Raw genomic sequence first — 18,968 nt, 5'->3', positions numbered from 1 at the left:
GTACGTTTTAATTCATGGCGGAAATAATTATCGTTTGAACATGCTCATCTCCTAGGGTAATGTGTATGACCCTCCGGCGATACTGTATACGAAGTTTGGTGTTGATAAACTAAAAATTTAAATGTAAGTGAATATTTAAGTGTTTTTAAAATTATGCTAATTTAAAACAAATTAAAATAGGCGGAGCTAAGGATTCCAATTGGATTATTTGTAGAGCAGGTCCACCCGGATATGTTTGCAAAATGTCAGGTCATTCGGAGTTACGGTGGGACTTTGTGAATTTTTCCAAAATGGAATTGAAATAGGTGGCGCTAGCGAGCAGGTTGGACAATTTGAACTCATTGACTCCAAAATATCAAATTGTTCACCGATCCTGGCGTCCGTGCAAAATTATACAACTTTTTCAGCATCCTAAAGGCCTGAAAACAAGGATTCCGTAATTATATAATAATAATAATAATACCACGAATAACAATAGGTATCCTTGCACTTCGTGCTAGGACGCCGTTGGGTCCTAGCACTCTCGTGCTCGGGCCCTAATAATACCACGAATAACAATAGGTATCCTTGCACTTCGTGCTAGGACGCCGTTGGGTCCTAGCACTCTCGTGCTCGGGCCCTAATAATACCACGAATAACAATAGGTATCCTTGCACTTCGTGCTAGGACGCCGTTGGGTCCTAGCAAAAATGTGTCCGTAGAAGAACAGTTAGTTGGAATGCTGTAAACAGCATTCCCACTAAATAATCGATGGCAAAAACATGTCACTGTAAATGTCTCTGTTGTGGGATGAATAAATGATTAATTTAATCATCTACACATGTAATCTCACTTTTACACACCAAAATAACGTTAACACAGAGTAAACGTTTGCTAATGGAGAGTCTATTTTGTCCCAATAAAAAGTTCATGACTATCGATAAAAAATATATATCAATAAACCTAATGTTCATTTTCGCAGTATTCACCACACATTGCCAGTACACTATTACTGTAATATTTACACTTACCCATGTCCAAAAGGATCCTTGTTGTTGTCTTTGTATTCTTCTGCTTCAGAAGAGTCAAAGACTTCAGGTTCTGAGGCTCTATCTTCACTGCTGCTAGCGAAACAAATCTCTAGCGAAGTCGGCAACTGTAACGTTTTTTTTAGCCATTTTCTCTGTCTCGCTCTCTCCCCTCACAGCAACACACTCTCACTCCCTAAGCGTCCAATAGCGATGTTTGGTCAGTGTCCGTGGCGTCCAATTGTGACGCTCCTAGGCTCCTTCAGCGTCATAAAGGGACGCAAATAGCTTTCAACTGATTGCAATGTATTCCCATCTGCGTCGGGATTTGACGCTCATGGAAGCACGGCATTCGTTTATGTCGGCTGCCCTTAAAGGTAATGTGAGCTTCCATTCCCAGGAGTAAAGGATGGCAGAAGACACTACACTACCCATAATCCCCAGCTATCGTTTGGACTACACCATGTGCTCTTGACAAACCCCGTGATAGTCCTCAAGCTCTGTGATTGGAGAGTGTGCTCTGAGGGTTAAGCCGATTCTCGAACAGCACTTGAAATGGGATGGAACCACGGCAGACTGTCCAAAACTGGATTTGAACGGGTCCACCGCGTCCCCCCTCCCCCACCCCGTCCCCAGAACTACACATGCTGGCTATTCTGTTTTGCAACATGTTCTCTATGTCACGTCTCTACTGGGAGTTGTAGTTTTAAAAGACGTTTTCGTATTTCCCATAATAAGAAGTTGCCAGTATTAAACTGTGTACATCCCTGGAGGTTTAGGGGACAGGAAACACTCACATTTAAAACATATAATTAATAAATGGGTGAAAATTGCTTGTGCCCATTATGGGCAGTATTAATATATATACCCACATGCCAGCTAAGGTCAGAAGAGCTTTATTTAACAGCTGGTCTTATGTGTGTGACCCCTGTGATAACATTACATTACATTAATTGTTAAGCCTGAAACATGCACTTGTCAAGGTTCAGAGGCACATTTTGCAAATATGGCAGTAGCCATCGATCAGCTTAAGATAAGATATACTTTATTGATCCCAAGTTGGAACATTTGCGTTACATCAGCATGTGTAACAGTTAAATATGCAGTTGTGTTTATTTGAAAATCATTTAGTATAATCACATAAATTCTGTGTTTTATATTCAACAATTCTGTGTTCTTTATTTATTGATTGTTCAATACCTGACAAGGCCGGAGATGAAATATCTACATACATCTTATAGGAGTGTAATACATTATGTATAATATCAGTTAAAATAAGTGCTTCAACATAGTTAACATTGCTGGAGGTATGCACAAATATTGATAGATGTCTTGTAATGCACTATTGAGGAACCTGCAACCCAAGTTTTTCATTCAGTGCAGAACTACACCACAGTTGTGTAGGCCTATATGATATGTCAATAAACCTTAGAAAATCTTGAAATCTTGAAAGGGATGTGCAAAATAGTCATTACATACAGTCTTTAATTAACAATTAGTAGAGAATAACGAGTAATGAATATACTTTATAGGGATCGTATTAATATCTAATAATAAAAATATTGAAATTCAATAACATGCTTTCACCACCAGGTGTCCCTTTATATCAGCTGTGCACCTTTATGGTGTAAATACAGCCTATCTACCAATTGGATCAAATATAAAAGTGAGCCGAATTAGTGTTGATACTGCAAGGAGACGTATTGTGTGAAAATAAATGTAAGATGTTGTTTAATGGCTGATATATTTATGATCCACGTCACGTTTTCAGTTCCTCATGTTTGTCTTCTCATCAGGGCTCTATAAATACAGAATTACGGCAGATATGTAATATGTAATGCAGCCGAACCGTGTATTACAATGCCGTTATGTGATGACTTTCAAAGAGAAAAGCAAGCACACTCGGAATAAGGTATTATTATTATTTTGGTCTGTTTCTGGTATTTGTTAATGACTATGTGCTCTGAGATGTGAGACTGGAATTGCACAGGGGGGAAATAACGTAAGCTATCTTTAGATGCGGATTGTGTTAAACTAATATGTTTAGGCTGTGGACCAACACTATACATTGACGGGGAAGGGGGTAGCAATAAAGATAACACCATTAAACAGTTACACAACATAACAGAAATAATATCGATAGCAGCGTCCCTAGCAACCACCTTGGTAACAATGAAAACGTCGCGATTTCCTGAAGTAATCTTCGTAATAACTAGCAAACTAAAGATCATGTACATCCACTGCACACATAATCAGAAATAACAACTCATATTTCTCGCATCAAATGACATCAAAACGCATTTTAATGGCCAAACTAACTTTAAAATAGGCCTTTTCTACCGAGAATAAAACGAATTTCGGCCATGTTTTCTTTTTCTGCAGGGAGAAATTTGAAGATCACGTGACATAGACGCCAGCCATCGGAATGAATGGTGAAAAAAACGGGGTTTGTCAAACAGAGCACATGGTGTAGGCCAAACGATAGCTGGGGATTCTGGGTAGTGTAGTGTCTTCTACCATCCTTTATTCAGAAAACATATTTGTTTCTCCGAATCGAAGGGGAAAAATACAAAAGCATTGCACACAATTTAAACCAATCAATGTTGTGTAATTAACCAGGATAATCTGGTGTTTTTTAGTCGATGAGTAGTGCAGATATCACTGTAAAATCAATCGACAGTAAGAGGAGTACTTACTTCCGGGTGTAAAATTCTCCGTTATCCAATGGGAATGGATGCTCACATTGCCTTTAAGGGCAGCCGGCATTAACGAATGCCGTGCTTCCATGAGCGTCAAATCCCGACGCAGATGGGAATACATTGCAATCAGTTGAAAGCTATTTGCGTCCCTTTATGACGCTGAAGGAGCCTAGGAGCGTCACAATTGGACGCCACGGACACTGACCAAACGTCGCTATTGGACGCTTAGGGAGTGAGAGTGTGTTGCTCACAGACGTAAACTGATGGGAGACACGTGGTTTTTTTTACTTGGTAGGTAGGTCCTTTGTGATTTCTCGATGTCCATTGGTCATTTCAGACCATGATGGCTGCCGGTCGAGATTTCCTTGACAGACACACAAATCCACCAATCCCACACAGTGTAAAGTCAAGCTGCTTTGAGCGGCCATATTGGCTGCTGTGCCCTGGTTACAGTCTCACAGGAGGTACCGCTGGAAAGCTACTCTTCCAGCGATTCCGCGGATATCTGAATCATATTTCTACTCCTTATAATCGAAAATATATGATTAATTACATACAATTATGCGCACCTGGATGCGCCGGCGCGTCCACCGACTACAGAGGGTTAGACCTTGGACCGGACCAACCCGATTTGTATATATCGCAGCAAGCTCGTGAAAAAGACAAAACGTATCAACGAGGCTTCTCACGTAGCTGGTACACCAGAAAGGCATGGCTAGCTGGATGCAAACAGGTAAATGCTGTCTTTTGTTTCCCATGCTTGCTCTTCAAACAGCCGGGGTCAGATATGATGTGCCCGTGGACTGTGACAGGGGTAAACGATATGAAGCATTTGTCCGAAAAAATTAAAAAGCACGAGTGCACGAAGTAACATATGACAAGTACCTTCAAGCTAGCCATGCTAGGCAAAGCTAACATAGCATAACAACACAGTTGTTAGCTCTTAGCACTCAGAGCTCACAGCTCTTCATATCTGTTCAGAAACTAGACAAAGTTTAACAAGTACAAACCACAGACTGCCTGTGTCATGGTGAATACAGTCGCTGGTTTATGTCTGTATAGGCCGTTGTTGTGAGTGTGGACGGTCGGAGCATATATAACGTTAGCTTAGCCAATCTCCATTTAGAAAACACGCATTTTAAAAGGTTTTTCGCCTGCCGTCTGTCTGCAGACTTGTCAAAGCATTAATTCATGGTTTTTACTAACCGGTATCAGTATGTTGTTACTTCGGCATAATTTTGAAACGTGTATTACAATTAAATCACGATCAAATATGTTCATCTTGTTGTAGTTGTAGCCCCCTTGCCAGCGATTCTCTCTACTCTCATACTCAGCCCGACTCAGCCTGGTTGTTCCTGGCTCTAGAACTCTCCTGGGGCCAGAAAAACTGTGAATTAGGACCCGCTAGCCGGTACTAGGCCAAGTGGAAACGCAACCAAAAACGGGCCCCGCTCGGCACGCTTAAAGCGAGCTCTGCGCTGCAGTGGAAACGCGCCATTACATCACCAGAAGTCCTAATTTAAGGGGTCATGTCTTCCAAAAAAAAATGGTTTACTCACTATATCAACAGCCCCACCAAAAATATTTTCCACCAGCCGCCACTGACTACAAGTGAAAATATATGTAAGTATTGATCATTTGTGTTGTTTGTGCTATACGGTCTGTTTCTTTATTGTGTTAAGTGAGAAGTAAAGCTGTGGTATGAAAGTTAGCTTGTGCTACCTTTAGATCCATAACAATGCAAGCTAAGTAGCCTAACAGTTAGCTACATAGCTAGCAGTGAGTGAGCATTCAGACACCGGCGCACACACTCAAACAGACTTGTGTGCCTGACTCTACCAACAGGCTTTCATGATTCTTTTTAGATATGCAAGTATAAGCCATGAGCTTGTTTTATTAACATGCTAATTTGATATGAAAATCAATGGAGGCTGAGTTAACTTTGTAGGAATACCTACCGTCCATAAGCTGTGTTTTATTTGTTAACTTCATATTTTTCATTTCCTAAAACATTTATTTTCCCCTCATATTAACAGTGTGGCTCATTGAGACAGCGTGGCGTCCAGAGTCTTATCCCGTGTTCCCACTTCCTCTGAGAGGACAGCACAGAGGGGGGGGGGGCATGAAGAAAGAACTGCACCAGCTTCCTCCACGCTGGCGTTACTGTTATCACTGGCTCATTGTCATTTCATTTGACCAAATATCTTTACATATACATATAATAGATTGTATTATTATCCACCTTTTTGTTTTATGTCCTTTTATTTAAAACATTCTTTGAGACTTCATCTTCTGGTTCAAATTTCAATAAATGTAATTTGTATAATCACTCTTTTGTCTTTATTCTACATGAAAATGTTAGAGATTCCATTCAAATCTGTTGATTATTCATATCTTCCTCAGGCTAGGAATAGTATGTCAATTTTTTAATGCTAAATGTATATCATTTTCTCACAGAATATAGAATGAAACAACACCGGTTGTATCCATTGTGTATGAATGCTTCAGCTCTTCAGACCAACATAGTAAGATGTGAGCATGTTCCTGGCATGCAACCTAGGTCTGGTGTGTTTAATAAAGCAAATCTGCCACTTTTATATTGCAGAATTTCTTCAATTAAAGCAGTCTTTAATTGTATGTCCTAAACATAGCAATATATGCTTTTGAAATGTAACATGTCTTTGAAAATTAATAGTATACAGTTTATATTGTGTATCACTTTTAGCTTAAAATAAATAGACAAACTTTATCAATCCCAAATTGGGAAATTATTTAACAGCAGCAGTGTGTTCAGGTATTAAAATATTTAAAGTTGTAATAAAGTATAAACTACACATCACAAGTATAATGCACTGCAATCCATAAGATATGTCCGATATGTTCATGAAAACTCCCCAGGAGACACCGACACTAACATGGCCGAGTGGACTCCGGAGTTTGCTGCATGAGTATGATCTGTGGTGTAGTGGGCTGTCACTCAAAAGCTGAGTAGCCAATGGGGACACACCCCTGAAAGTCCCGCCCACCTGGGATGTTTGTGTCAAAATCTCAAACAAAAAATGAGGGAGCGCAAACGAGAGAGCTGCAGCGAGAGCAAACGTCTGATCATTGAGAAAGAAGAAACAAGAACTGCAAACAAAAACCTGTTAAAACAAAGAAAAAATACTTATAGTTTACATGATTACACGAATGATTTGTTTGCAACTTATAGTTTTATTTTTGAAATTTATTTTATTTTGCTTGACTTAGTTTTTTTTCTTTTGAACTCATAGTTTTGCTTTATTCTGAGAAAGTGTTGCTTTATCTTTATGATACAAAACTAAAAGATAACAGCCCACAATTAAACTTTTCTGTTGTCTAGGAAAAGTGTGTTTGCCAAACTCATTGGTAAGTCCTTGTCTTCTAAGGCTTTTCTCTTGTAATAGGTGTAAAGGTTGATGATATTCGTTCTTCATTTTCCGACTCACCATTAGTCACCAGTCCCACCGTTCACCCACACACTAACCTCCTTTTCCCCTCTCTCTCCAAGTGAGGTTCTTACCCTCATTACCACCTGTCCTAAGGACCCTATCCCCTCAAACCTCCTTCAGACTATCACTCCTGATATTCTATCGTTTCTCACCCATTTCATCAATACTTCTGGTCACTTTCCAAACAGTCTCAAGGAGGCAAGAGTAACCCCTCTCCTAAATAAACCCACTCTCAACCCGTCCAATATTATAAACTACAGGTCTGTCTCTCTCCTCCCATTCCTGTCTAAAACACTTGAACGTGTCTTTAAACAACTCTCCTGTTATCTCCATCAGAACAACCTTCTTGATCCGCACCAGTCTAGTTTCAAGGCAGGTCACTCCACAAAAACTGCTCTCCTTGCTGTCTTTGAGGAACTGGACATTGCTAAAGCAGCCTCCCTCTCCTCTGTCATCATCCTTTTGGACCTGTCTGCTGCATTCGACACGGTGAATCATCAGATCCTCCTTCGCACTCTCCAAGAACTTGGAGTTTCAGGCTCTGCAATTTCCCTCCTCACCTCCTACCTCAGAGACCGCCCCTACAGGGTAACTTGGAGAAGGTCTGAGTCCGACCCTTGTCAATTATCTACAGGGGTCCCTCAGGGCTCTTTCCTCGGTCCCCTCCTCTTCTCTCTGTTCACAAACTCGCTCGGATCTGTCATTAGCTGTCTGTTATCTTTTACCCGTTCTGAAACCCAGGTTGTTTCACGCATCTCTGCTTGTCTAGCTGACATCTCTCAGTGGATGTCTGCTCAACCTTGACAAGACTGAACTGCTTTTACTTCCGGGAGAAGATTGTCCCACTCTTGACCTAACAATAAACTGTTGTTTCCCCGACTCAGACTGCAAGGAATCTGGATGTGACCCTAGATAACAAACTGTCCTGCACTGCAAACATCGCTGCAACAACCCGTCTGCTCACTCTGCTGACCCCTCCTGACCCAGAAAGCGACGCAGCTTCTGGTCCAGGCTCTCGTCATCTCACGCCCAGACTACTGCAACTCCCTCCTGGCTGGTCTACTTGCATATGCCATCCGACCTCTGCAGCTCATCCAGAATGCAGCAGCTCGTCTGGTCTTCAACCTTCCTAAATTATCCCACACTGCACCGCTCCTCCGCTCCCTTCACTGGCTTCCAGTAACTGCTCCACTTCAAGACACTTGCGTACCAGTGTGAATGGTTCTGGCCCTTCCTACATCCAGGACATGGTTAAACCATACACCCCAGCATGTGCACTCCGCTCTGCATCAGCCAAATGGCTCGCTGCACCCTCACTGCGAGGGGGACCCAAGTTCCCATCAGCAAAAACACGTCGGTTTGCTATCCTGGCTCCAAAATGGTGGAATGAGCTCCCCATTGAAATCAGGACAGCAGATAGCCTGCACATCTTCCGGCGCAGACTTAAAAGTCATCTCTTTCGACTCAACTTTGAGCAATAAAATGAAAAAAATAATTTAGATACTAACTAAGCACTTATATACTAACAAAGGACTGGCTTATCTAAAGCCTGTTGAGTATCACTTGAAATTGTGTGGCTCTATGAAACCTAATGTACTTATATGATTCTGTTTTCTTCAAGTGTATCTTATTGGTCAAATGCACTTATTGTAAGTCGCTTTGGATAAAAGCGTCAGCTAAATGAAATGTAATGTAATATGTTGTTTGAATGAATATGAACAATAAGCTGTGTGTTTCTGTTTGTTTGTGTTTCCGAGTTTCGATTGTCACGCCAACCCTTTGACAGATTAGTTTAATTTTGGCGTGTGTTTTGCTGAGGACCCGACGGAGTGCGGTATCTCACATGAAATTATTTATATCGGCAGTTCTACAGAAAACTCAGGAAAAACAGTTCTCTGGCCGGACTTCGAATGGAGCCTAACCCAAAAAATGCAAATAGATAGGCATCAAAAACAACACAACAGTGGGACTATGTACGCTAATGGCAACTATATTCACAGAATTAGCAGTTCTGCAAAACCAACAGATGTTCACGTCTTTGATATGAAAAGTCTGAAATTGAGAACCCATTGGTAAAATAAATTACAAGGAATTTGTGTTGCAAATCTGCCAGCATTAATTGTATGCGTATGTGACCCGCTCGATCGAAATTAGTCGGAAGTCGCAACGGCTCATTTCAAAATAAACGTGGATTTGCGCAAAAAAATAGTTTTTCGGGTTTGATTTTAAACAAACAAAGTTTTGACTTTCAGAATATGAAACTTTCATTTCGAAAATCACACGATAAATACATTTTTGAAGCTTGTAAAGGGAAGATGACAGCTCTCACTCGACACCCTGCTGTTTCGCAGCGCTGCTTCCCCTCCCTCCAGCTGAAATTATGAATGTAAGGCGTATAGTAATCATAGATAACACGGCAGGGTCCGTTACAGTTTGTTTTCATCTGATTTCAAATAAACAAAGACCAGACCAGTAATCCAAACAAAAATATCTTCCCTCCGTAGTATTTTGATCATTTGCTCCGCTAATAATCAATCAGATCGATGGATTCCAGAGAAGAGGACACTTTAAAGGCATTTTTCTCAAAATGATGACTCTGTGACAGTCATTATATAATGTGACATATTTTGCTTAATATTTGGAGTACAAAAACAATCCTGATATCATTAGAAAGCTAGGAATATCCTCTTTCTAACAGTGTATACAACTCAAAATGTGTCTTCGGGTCAATGCAACTGATTTTGATGGAGCAGGTCACATATGTGCCGTTCTATATTGAAACACTTGATGGGTATGGCAACAATGGTTAAGGGAAGGGGCTTAGAAAAGGGTCAAATTACTTTCTAAATCTGTTGTGTGAAGTGTGACGTTTGAAGTATGAAATGTGGCATTTGAAGTGCATTTGAACAGAAACAACTGTGCTCTTTACTCACAAGTCCCCGGTTGGGTGCTTCGTTGTTGGAGTTTACCCCAGTGGACGAGAGGGTCGCCTCCCTACGCCTGCGGGTTATGGGGGGGGAAACTCTAACTGTTGTGTGTGCTTATGCACCCAACAGCAGCTCAGAGTATACGGCCTTCTTGGAGGCCCTGGAAAGAGTCCTGTATGGGGCTCCTGAAGGGGACTCTTTAATCTTGCTAAGAGACTTCAACGCACATGTGGGCAATGATGGAGACACTTGGAGGGGCGTGATTGGGAGGAACGGCCCCCCTGATCTGAACCGGAGTGGTGGTTTGTTACTGGACTTCTGTGCTAGTCATGGATTGGCCATAACAAACACCATGTTCGAACATAAGGATGCTCATAAGTGTACGTGGTACCAGAGCACCCTAGGAAGAAGGTCCATGATCAATTTAGTTATCGTATAATCGGACCTGAGGCCGTATGTTTTGGACACTCGGGTAAAGAGAGGGGCGGAGTTGTCAACTGATCACCATCTGGTGGTGAGTTGGTTCGAGTGGCGGGGGAAGCCTCTGGATAGACCAAACGTGTAATTTGGGTGAACTGGGAACGTCTGGAGGAGGCCCAAGTTCAGGAGGACTTCAACTCACACCTCCGGCGGAGCTTTTCGGGCATTCCTGTGGAGGTTGGGGACATTGAACCAGAGTGGTCGGTGTTCAAAGCCTCTATTGCCGAAGCCGCGGCGGGGAGCTGTGGTCTCAAGGTCCTAGGTGCCTCAAGGGGCGGTAACCCTCAAACCTCCTGGTGGACACCGGTGGTCAGGGAAGCCGTCCGACTGAAGAAGGAGGCCTTCAGGGATTTGTTATCCCAGGGGACTCCCGAGGCAGTTGCAAGGCACCGACAGGCCCGAAGGGCAGCAGCCTCATCCGTGGCCGAGGCAAAGCAGCGGGTGTGGGAGAAGTTCGGAGAAGACATGGAAAAGGACTTTCGGGCGGCACCAAAGTTGTTCTGGAAAACTGTCCGACACCTCAGGAGGGGGAAGCAGGGAACCATCCAAGCTGTGTACAGTAAGGATGGGACGTTGTTGACCTCAACTGATGGAGTGTTAGGGCGTTGGAAGGAACACAACCCGACAACTCCGCCCTCTATGTTAGAGGCAGAGCTGGAGTATGACGGGGGGTCAACACCAATCTCCCGGGGGGAGGTCACTGAGGTCGTTAAACTACTCCACAGTGGCAAAGCCCCGGGGGTGGATGAGATCCGCCCAGAAATGCTGAAGGCTCTGGGTGTTGAGGGACTGTCATGGTTGACACGTCTCATCAACGTTGCGTGGAAGTCGGAAACTGTACCAAAGGAGTGGCAGACCGGGGTGGTGGTTCCCCTTTTTAAAAAGGGGGATCAGAGGGTGTGTGCCAATTACAGAGGCATCACACTACTCAGCCTTTTCCGGGAAAGTTTACTCCATAGTACTCGAAAGGAGGGTCAGGCCGATTGTCGACCCTCAGATTGAGGAGGAACAATGCGGATTCCGTCCTGGTCGTGGAACGACGGATCAGCTTTTTACTCTCGCAAGGATCCTGGAGGGGGCCTGGGAGTACGCTTATCCGGTCTCCAAATCTGAGGCCATGGTTCTCAGCAGGAAACCGATGGACTGTCCACTCCAAGTAGGGAATGAGTCCTTACCCCAAGTGAAGGAGTTAAAGTATCTCGGGGTCTTGTTCTCGAGTGAGGGAACGATGGAGCGTGAGATGGGCCGGAGAATCGGAGCAGCGGGAGCGGTACTGCAGTCGCTTTACCGCACCGTTGTGCCGAAAAGGGAGCTGAGCCAGAAGGTAAAGCTCTCTGTCTACCGGCCCATTGTCGTTCCTACCCTCACCTATGGTCATGACCGAAAGAACGAGATCGCGGATACAAGCGGCCGAGATGGGTTTTCTCCGCAGGATGGCTAGTGTCTCCCTTAGGGATAAGGTGAGAAGTTCGGTCATCCGGGAGGGACTCAGAGTTGAACCGCTCCTCCTTCGCGTCGAAAGGAGCCAGTTGAGGTGGTTCGGACACCTAGTTAGGATGCCACCTGGGCGTCTCCCTATGGATGTGTTCCAGGCACGTCCAGCTGGGAAGAGACCAAGGGGTAGACCTAGGACCAGGTGATGGGTTATATCTCTTCGCTGGCCTGGGAGCGCCTTGGAATCCCCCAGTCAGAGCTGGTTGATGTGGCCAGGGAAAAGAAAGTTTGGGGCTCTCTGCTGGAACTTCTACCCCCGAGACCCGACCACGGATAAGCGGGAGAAGATGGATGGATGGATGGATGGGCACTTTTTCACAGTTTTTCTGGCCCTCCAAAATCGTGGTTCTTTCGGGGCCAACAACCGGGCTGAAATGCTGAACTAGTGAGAGAATCGCTGGCAAGGGGGCTACAACTACAACAAAATGAACATATTTTACTTTGATTTAATTGTAATACACGTTTCAAAATGATGCCGTAACAACATACTGATACCGGTTAGTAAAAACCATAAATGAATGCTTTGACAAGTCTGCAGACAAGACGGTAGGCGAAAAACCTTTTAAAATGCGTGTTTTCTGAATGGAGATTGGCTAAGCTATCGTTGTATATGCTCCGGCCTATACAGACATAAATAAACCAGTGACTGTATTCGCCATGACACATACAGTCTGTGGTTTGTACTTGTTTAACTTTTGTCTAGTTTCTGAACAGATATGAAGAGCTCTGAGTGCTAACAGCTAACGTGTGATTTTTTTGGTTCCCATTGAAGATGACGTCACGGCTCCGCCTACACTGCGTTAGTATAGTTACTGCCCCAGTACTAAACTGTAATGGAAACGCAGGATAAAGTGAGCCTGACCTACCAAGGCCTAACTATACCGTACGAGGCCCTGCAGTGGAAATGCACCATTAGATCTCTGTACACACTGAAAGGGGATGACTGCTGCAAAAAGCTATGTATTCCACCATATATTCTGTCATTGTGCCAAACAACTAAGCAAACACAACTTGATAACCTGCCCACAGTGTCAATAACCTGGAATATATCCTATATTTGCAGTGCACAAGGTCGCTTGTTTGCCATAGGCCAGGTTGATTGAACTGGCAGGGTTTGTCATTTGTCTGATGGGGTGAGAAAGTGAGATCCAGATCTATTTCTGGATCAAAGCTGTGCCAGGAAGCACACAAGGTGGCATTTGTCCTCAGAGTCAAACTACCTTGTATCTTGGATGGACTTCTTATTAAAGGATTTCATGAAAGACGTAATAATCCAGCATTTCACAACAGTGCATGCAGCCTGTTGCAGTTGCTCCTGCAAAAAATGTGTACTACTTTCAACTTACCTTCAAGCAAAGTAAGATTAATCACTAGTAAAACATAAAGCTAATAGCGTTATGATGGAATATATGTAGTGTAGTTAAATGTGCTTTACTGAAACATGACAGATCCAGGATATACATTATCTATCAACCATGTTTCCATCGGTGGCTTGCGGACTGCTAGTGCAAAGTTTCCATCAACCTTTCCAACAACAAAGTTTTCTTTGATGGCTTCTGCACTGTTTGGGCCGTCAAGGATTACATCGTAGCTTCACCATGTCTTCACCATGAGCCTGAGTCTTAAGAGGCTCCCCATGTTGTGGAGGACATCCTTCCTCTTCCTGTGCCTCAGACAATGTGCCTTATACGCCTAGCCCATGTGGCTACTATAACTTTTATTGCACACTTTAACTTCAGCTTATGTTTATTTAAATGTGTTCTTCCATTCTCTTAGAAGATGTAGTTACATTCACAAGGTTGAAGAAACAATAATTGCATGTTTTTCGTACCTATAAAAGCAAAATATGTGTTGTGAAAGCTTGTTGAATAGAGATAAATTAGATCTATTGATCTCCAGGGCAATTCTGTAGCCATATACCTTTCCCAGACAAAGACAAACTCGTAGCACCACGTACAAACAGCCATTAAGAAAGCAATACATCAGAAATAAGGAGGGGACAATTACTGAAGGATGAAGAGAAAAATGTAAGAGTGGAAATTCAGGATGATGAAAAGGGGATGTTAGTGAAGCTTGACAAGGCCAGGCAGGACACACAACTAATACAACTACAGATACAGCAAGAATACAAAGAAAACCAAAGGAAAAGGCACCCCATAGATTAAAGATAACTCCATATGGAGAACTTTATTCACATCTCTACTCTCACCACATCCTCCTACAAGAAGAGCCCTTATCTGTGTTCACTCATAACAATGTACAGAATATAAATCTATACTCCTCGCTCTATCCCGGCTGCCTACTGTATGATAAAGCAGCTCTCTCCATGGCAGAGCCGCTTGTGAAGCACAGTTTGCTCCGAGGCTGTCGGGCATTGGCCACGGTAACATGGATACTGACAGGAAGAGGAATATATTGCTTCAGTTAAGAGAGTTTTGCCTGATCCCTCCACATTGGTCATTTAATGGAGAATTGTGATGAAAATGGTTAATAACACATGTAAACAATCTTAGGTTAGCTTTAAAGGTGGGGTAGGTAAGTTTCAGAAACCAGCTCGAGTGCACTAACATTTGAAAGTACACAGCCGAAAAGAATCCGCCCCTTCCTTCAGACTTCCTTACAGAGCACCTCCTCCAACACACATGAACGCACACATGACGTCAGCAGACTGGTGAAAGTGGCCGCCTGTTGCTGGCGAGTCATTGAAGTACTGCTGCAATGCACGCCCAATGACGGCACGCCCAATGAGGGCACGAGATAGAAGGCTGACAGACAGGGCGGCAATCCAATGGGCTAAACGGATTGGTTGTACTTTTTACAGTATTACGGGTTCCACAGATGACATTTTTTTATGGATTTGTTGTCAAAGCACTTAAGATATTCATTGCTATCGGGATGATAAGAGCATTCCATGGAATATAACAAAAAGTGTATCTCGAGCCGGTTTCTGAAACTTACCTACCCCACCTTTAAATATTCATGTAGGAGGGTTAGGATTTAGGGTATTGGTTCTACTCAAGCTGAAGTTGGACCTTTTAAACATTTCAACTTATATTTGACAAAAGATGAAGCCTGGATGTCGTTTTATAAGTGCAAAGAGGCAATAAAAGTAGGTACTTTTACATTACTCTATACGATACAAGCGATAAACTTAATTGTCCCCATAGGGAAATTTTTCCTGCAGTACTACAGAATATAAAACTCATACTAAGGGCAGCTGTATGGAAGCAAACAAGAGACAGAAGTATTTTTATTTGATCAGACACCGAATTTATAGCATTGAAAATAATTACTTTGAAAATCATGTATCTGAATTTGTTTTGCTCCGAATTTACCTATGTGAAATAAACATGTTCAAATTCAGATCCCAAAAATTCAAGTGAAAAAAATTCGATTTCAAATTCGATGTCAAAAAATTCGGTGTATAAAATTTGACGTCAAAAATTGCGATGAAGCATCATACGGGCTACTCAGACAGGATAACCAATTCCCGTAGACCCTATGTTAAAATGTCCAACTTAACATCAGAAAATGAACATGTTTCTAGCATGGATCCACAAAAACATATTCTGTATTAGATTCCCCCTTCATGACAACGGGACTGCTGCTCCTAGCTCCTCTGTCTCACTGCTAGCTCTGTTAGCTACATTGGCTCCGTGATGCTACAGGGGCTCAGCTCATGAGGAGAACACTACTTGAACTCGGCCGTGTTTGTTGTGTTGGCTCCTGGTGGACTATTCGTCATGCAAATATAGGATTTATCTGCGGTTAAAACAGACCGTCCATGAATGCAGTTTCTTCGGTAAGTCAACCCTGCGTACTTTATGTTATGTTACTGGTGTTTTTATTAGGCTAACCTTAATGAATGTTTAGAGTTGGGTTAGCATTTGAGCAATCGTAGCTCCATCTGTGCTAACGATGCTGTGCGTAGCATCCAAGAGTGTAAAACATTAAGTGGGATGCTACTGTATACAAAAAGGCTTCTGTGTGAGGTCGCTAAAATAAGGTCATCCTTGTACATTAGTTAGTTTGCTAGTTAGGTTACTGTATGCATTGTTAAGGTTCGTTTAAATTCACTATGCTCTACTATAGCATAAAATAGACTAGCTAACGTCAACGTATTGTTGAAGAGAGGCTTAGTGTTTATTAAATCAACCTCAGAATGAAATGTGTGTATCTTTAAAATATGAACGTCACATTTCAAGATGGTCCAGAAATAACGCTCCCTTAGATATTGTAATATGGTTTGTTGAACTGGAGTTATTTATTGCAGCTAACCGCCTATCCGACGAACGACCCAAACATTGTCGTATTATTACCAATGCCTCTTTTAATTGTATTATCCTCACACTTGAGAAACAGCCTTATTGTGGCTGTAAAACGGAACATGTAACTTAATTCCTGCATTTAAGGACGATAAATAGCGTAGTCAATGCTTTAATGACAAGGAAATGATTTGTTTAAATATTAGATATGACGTTATCTGTGACTTCAGTGAAAATTAAGCGTATCCATTGCATTGTATTTGTTAAATAGGTTTGTGTCTTACCCTTACGTGTGTGATACATATGAATATGGCATATGAAAACAAATTAAGTTGACTCATGAAAAACTCATCCAAAATAAAAAGGACCTACTCAAACTGATACAGTATAAGGACTGTGATATAAGATAAAATGAACCTTTATTAATCCCCGAGGGGAAATTCAGTTGTACAAAGCAGCAATAGGGTAAGCGTGAAAAAAAAACAGTATAGCAAAGATTCACACAGATCAATAACATCTCAAATAAATAATAAATAACATAAAATCAAGGAAATAATGATAATAATAATAAAAGACTATGAAAATAGGAGATGAATAAAAATAAGAGAAAAATAACTGTCAGCATATATACATATACATATTTGGTCATCATCTAAGTTATAAAGTGCGGAATAAGTTAAAGTGGCAAGTTAACATGGGTTGTGGAAACAGTGTATATTTATGACCAGTGATTTAATTTGATTTATTTTTCATATTTAACCCCTTGTTGTGCAGCCTGATGGCTACAGGCACAAAGGACTGTCCGAGGCGCTTGGTGCGTTGTGGTGGAGGGATGAGTCTGTGGCTGAACGTACTCCTCATCTTCACTAGCTCTGCATGGAGTGGGTGGGAGGGGTTCTCTAGGATGCTGTCGAGCTTCCTCCTCGTCCTCCCCTCTGCCACCCCCTCCAGATTGTCCAGTTGTACTCCCACTACAGAGCTAGCCTTCCTCACGAGCTTGTTTAGCCTGCCAGTGTCCCTAGTGTTTGTGTTTCCACCCCAGCACACCACGGCAAAGAAGAGCACACTGGTAGAACATCTGCAGCAGCCTCGTGCACACATTGAATGACCTGAGCCTCCTCAGGAAGAACAGCTTGCTCTGTCCCTTCCTGAAGAGAGCATCGGTGTTATCTGACCAGTCCAGTTTATGGTTTAAGTGCCCTCCCAGGAACTTGTAGCTGTTCACCACCTCCACATCCTCCCCCCTGATGGTGATAGGGGTCAGAGGCCTCTTGCTGCTCCACCTGAAGTCCACCACCAGCTCCTTAGTCTTGCTGATGTTGAGCTGGAGGTGATTGTTGTCACACCATCCTACGAAGTTCTTAACCAGGGCCCTGTACTCCTCCTCATTGTCATCTGTGATGCAGCTGACAATGGAGGAGTCGTCAGAGAACTTCTGTAGGTGGCATGAGCCGGAGTTGAAGTGGAAGTCGGAGGTGTAGAGAGTGAACAGAAAAGGTGACAGCACAGTTCCTTGGGGGGCTCCGGTATTGCTCAGCAGCACATCAGACACGCTGCCCTGCAGTCTGACATACTGAGGTCTGCTGGTGAGATAGTCTGTGATCCAGGCCACCATGCTGCGATCCACTTGCATCACTGACAGCTTCTCAGCTAGCAGGTGTGGCTGGATCGTGTTGAAGGCGCTGGAGAAGTCGAAGAACATAATTCTCAGTGAGCTGTGCGGCTTCTCCAGCTGTGTGTAGGCTCTGTGGAGCATGTAGATGATAGCATCCTCTACACCAATGTTTTCCTGGTAGGCAAACTGTAGAGGGTCCACGGAGTCACACACGAGGGGTTTGAGGTGCTGCAGAATCAGTCTCTCAAAGATCTTCATGACATGTGAAGTCAGAGCAACAGGCCTGTAGTCTCCTGGGGTGCTGGGGCGTGTCTTTTTGGGCACCGGGACAATGCAGGAGGTCTTCCAGATGTCCGAATGTCTAGCAATTTCTTAAGTATAACAATAAGATTATGACCTGTTTTTAAAAGAAGATAAAAAGTTGTTTGCATGTAACGAAGTATGTAACCCACGCATGTAACTTTACATCTGTTTGTTCAAAGTCTCCTTAAGGTGATCCAGACAGGCTGGACCAGAGGAGGAGAGACATATCTGGACTCCTAACAGCAGAGAACTTCAGCACGGATTCCAAGGTACACCTTTTTCATACTTTACAAAGAATGCATAAAGTAAGGACTCAAATACACTGATATAAATGCCATTATTTAGTTTTCTGTTAGGAAAGGACATGCCTGAGAGACAGGACTGCTTCACCATTTTCTCTTTCTCTGAGGGTCCAGAAGAACATCCAAGAGGGAAAGGAAACGCTGATGTGATGAGATTTAAGAGCAGTACAGGACATTCACTAAGAGACACTTAGGCCCTTTCTCATTTCACTAATTCCCCTCCTCGAGACTTAATCCCGCCCACAGGAGATGCGAGCGGAGGAGCCAAGGAGGGGAACCGAGGAGAGAGGAGGGGAAGCAGCAGGCCGTTAGAGAAATGAGAACTCCTCTCCTCTGAGTGGTCATTTTAAAGAGACGTCCATTAATGATGACAGGAGGCACAGCAGCCCTCTGTCTGATGGACAGA

The sequence above is a fragment of the Pseudochaenichthys georgianus genome, chromosome 21, assembly GCF_902827115.2.
Source record: "Pseudochaenichthys georgianus chromosome 21, fPseGeo1.2, whole genome shotgun sequence".
Lineage (NCBI taxonomy): Eukaryota > Metazoa > Chordata > Actinopteri > Perciformes > Channichthyidae > Pseudochaenichthys > Pseudochaenichthys georgianus.
This window is presented reverse-complemented; position numbering follows the sequence as displayed.